This window comes from Glycine max, chromosome 1 (genome assembly GCF_000004515.6).
Source record: "Glycine max cultivar Williams 82 chromosome 1, Glycine_max_v4.0, whole genome shotgun sequence".
Classification (NCBI taxonomy): domain Eukaryota; kingdom Viridiplantae; phylum Streptophyta; class Magnoliopsida; order Fabales; family Fabaceae; genus Glycine; species Glycine max.
Window position 1 is genome coordinate 37,019,440 of NC_016088.4, and position 3,953 is coordinate 37,023,392.

Below are 3,953 nucleotides of genomic sequence, written 5' to 3' on the forward strand. Positions count from 1 at the left end.
CCCCCTTTTTAATTGGCAATTTCTTCAAAACTAGTTACTTTTAAAAGTTGTGACTCTTTTGAAAACTAGTCACTTTAAAAGTTGTGACTCTTTTGAAAACTAGTCACTTTAAAGGTTGTGACTTTTGAAAAGATCTTCAGAAACAAGTCACTTTAAGAATTGTGACTTTTGGTAATTTATTTTTCAAAAAATTCACTGGTAATTGATTACCATTATAGTGTAATCGATTACACATCAACAGATGTGACTCTTCATGTTTAAATTTAAAAATTAAACGTTTAGAATCATTGGTAATCGATTACAAGCATTGTGTAATCGATTACACAAGTTTGAAATGATTTGAAAATGTTTTATCACAAGTTGTGACTCTTGCAATTTGAAATTTAATGTTTTATAACATTGGTAATCGATTACATGATTATGGTAATCGATTACAGCTTTGTAAATCAGTTTGAAAATAATGTTGACTACTGGTAATCGATTACTGCCTTATGGTAATCGATTACCAGAGAGTAAAACTCTTTGGTAAAAGATTTTTCTTTTTGAAAAATTCTCTTGATCAAAATTGTGTTATTCAATATTTTGAAAAACTCTTTTAATACTTATCTTAATTGAGTCTTCTCTTGATTCTTTTACTTGAATCTTGATTCTTGATTGAACGAGTCTTGATTGAACGACTCTTTGATTCTTGAAACTTGCTTTGATTGAAAGACTCTTCGATTCTTGAAACTTGCTTGACTCTTGATTCTAGACTTGAGTATTTGGCATCATCAAAATAATCTTGGAAAACACTGCTTCCATGATGTGCCATCATTTTCTTCTATTTCTTAAACCCTTTTTGCACCATTTTAATTACTGATTAGTCTTAATTGTCAAATTAATTAGGCAGTTTTATTATTTGGGCTCATTTAGCTAATTTGATGTTTTTAATCTAATTTCAGGAATTAATGAAACATTGGGCTTAATCTGGATTTTGGTTGTGGACTTGAAGAGGGCAAATAAAGCAGCGCTTACCTTAGTTAATTTCTAATTAGGAGATTGCAATTTTATTTTATGTGGTTCAATGTTTATTTTGTTTTGGGCCAGAATATTGTAATAGGGCCCAGTGACTTTGAGTGACTCTTTTTAAATAGCAGCCTTGGGATTTGTGCAAGGCTATTCTGTTAGACTATTATTCAGAGCATAGGATTTATGGTTTTTATGTTTTTCTGTTCTAATGCTACTGTTCACGTAATGCAATTTTCCATTTTCTGCTTCTAATTACAATTTCGTCTTGTTTCTTCTTCTACCTTCATTTACGTTTCTGCTTCATTTACGTTCCTGCTTCGTTTCCGTTTCTGCTTTTAGTTTCATTTATGTTTTCTATTTGAATCTATGGAAGGCTAAATATTTTGGTGTTGTTTCCTTTTGAGGACGAAGCTCAACTCTCTTTGAGGTTTCGTTTACAATGTGGCTTCCTGGCAGTTTTCCCTTCACCAGTTAACCCAAATTCGTTAACATTAATCTGTGCATGCTTCGTGTTCGATTAATTGCCTCTGAGCCTAACTTGCGTTCATACTTAATGGACGAAGGGCTAACTGGTGTATGTGTTGCCTAATCACGTATTGACAACCCTAAGTTGATTTTCGCTTAGTAAATTGAAATAGGGTTGGATTAAGTGGTTAACTGTTAGGGACGAATTCTCCATAACCCAGGACAAGAGAATGGCTTCTGAATCAGAGGAAACAACCCATTTTTAATATTATTAGTTTCATATTCCAGATTACTTGTTCTGTTCTTTAAATCACAAAACAAACAAACCACCCCCCCCAATCGTTACTGTTACTGCAAGTATATTATGAGCATTTGGTTTATCATTGCTCGTTGGGAAACGACCTAGGATCACTTCCTAGTTACTGCATTTTCATGTTTATTTGATTCGGGTAAGGCCTCGATCAAATTTGGCACCGTTGCCGGGGAGCAATGTCCAAAGGTTCATAATAGCTAGTGTCGTGTTAGTGTTTAATTATTTCGTGTTTTATGTTTAATTGTTAGTGTTGTGTTGGTTCTTGTTATTTTTTTAGTGTGTGTTCTGTTTTAGTTTTTCTGTTAAGCGCTTCACCCGTTTCAGTTTTGGGTGTTTTGCGACGGACTTAGCGACCACTTTTGCTTGTGGCAAAACAGAGTAGTAGTAGAAATCATGTAGCGACGGATTTTAGCGACCACCCTTGCTGAATTATTTGGGATTTTTTGTTTTAGTAGCTAGAGTTGTTATTTTTGGCTGAATTTTTTTGTGGTAACTTCTTTTAATCTATATTTTGAGGGAAAAATAGCTAGAGCCTTTAGTTTGGTCAGATTTGAGAGTTCCAAAAAAGTAGCAAATTTTGTTTTTGTCAAAACTTCAAACGGCCATAACTTTTGCTCCGGTTATCAGAATCACAATTATTATATATGTATTTGGGGTAGAAAAAAATTTCCTACGCTGTGGTAGCCTGCCATAGGCCAGCTGAGGTCTCCATTGTCCAAAAAAAGTGATTCTGTCAAAAGTTTTTTATTTTTCAAGTTTTATTCACTTATTTTTCTCAACCTACCATTTTTAGCTTCCATAGTTAAACTTTGAATTTTTGTTTGAAATTTTATGTGCTATCTTCTCATAATTTTATAAGGTTGCTCACAAAATTTCAAGTCATTTGGATATCATTTGAGGGTAGCTGTAGTTCAAACCTACACCTTTATTTACATGACAAGGCAACTAGTTGTGCATGCTGAATGTAGTGCATGACTAGAGGCAATCCATCTGACTTACAACCCTTTGATCCTGAGATAGATAGGACATTTCATTGATTAGTTAGGCATCATTTTATACCTTTTGATCATCCTGAGCATTCCATTACTAGTGAATCTGTGCATTCTGTTATTGGTGATTTTGAGCATCCTGATTTTGAGCATTATAATTTTGAGCATTCTGATTTTGAACACTCTAAGGGAGATGGATGCACCTGATTTCACCTACGAAAGCTTGTGCATCCAATACCCCGATGAGGATGTCCCATATGTTCTTAAAGCTGGACTGATCCGTTTGCTTCCAAAGTTTCATGGCCTTGCAGGTGAAGACCCGCACAAACATCTGAAAGAATTTCATATTGTCTGCTCCACCATGAACCCCCAGATGTCCAAGAGGATCACATATTTCTGAAGGCTTTTCCTCATTCTTTAGAGGAAGTGGCAAATGATTGACTGTATTACCTTGCTCCAAGGTCCATCACGAGCTGGGATGACCTTAAGAGAGTATTCTCAGAAAAAAATTTCCCTGCTTCCAGGACCACGGCCATCAGGAAGGATATCTCAGGTATTAGACAACTCAGTGGAGAGAGCCTATATGAATACTGGGAGAGATTTAAAAAACTATGTGCCAGTTGCCCTCACCATCAAATTTCGGAGCAGCTTCTTCTCCAATATTTTTATGAAGGACTCAGTAATATGGTGAGAAATATGATAGATGCTGCCAGGGGTGGAGCCCTTGGAGACATGACTCCTGCTGAAGCTAGAAACTTGATTAAGAAGATGGCTTCCAACTCCCAGCAGTTTAGCGCCAGAAATGATGCCATAGTCATTAGAGGAGTGCATGAGGTAGCTACAAACTCATCTGCATCATTTGAAACTAAGAAGCTTGAAGGCAAACTTGATGCATTGGTTAACTTGGTAACCCAGCTGGCCTTGAATCAGAAATCTATACCTGTCGCAAGAGTTTGTGGTTTATGCTCCTCTGCTGACCACCATACAGACCTCTGTCCTTCCATGCAGCAACCTGGAGCAATTGAGCAGCCTAAAGCTTATGCTGCAAACATTTACAATAGACCCCCTCAACCTCAACAACAAAATCAACCACAGCAGAACAATTATGACCTCTCCAGCAACAGACACAACCCTGGATGGAGGAATCACCCTAATCTCAGATGGTCTAGCCCTCAACA

At 36.4% G+C, this 3,953-nt stretch overlaps 1 non-coding gene across 1 annotated transcript; it reads right to left on the reverse strand.

The window, feature by feature from the left end:
- Nucleotides 1-3,306: 3,306 nt before the first annotated feature.
- Nucleotides 3,307-3,413, reverse strand: LOC112997856 (small nucleolar RNA R71). Its single transcript, XR_003262921.1, has one exon. It is a non-coding gene; the product is annotated as a small nucleolar RNA R71 (small nucleolar RNA).
- Nucleotides 3,414-3,953: the final 540 nt, after the last annotated feature.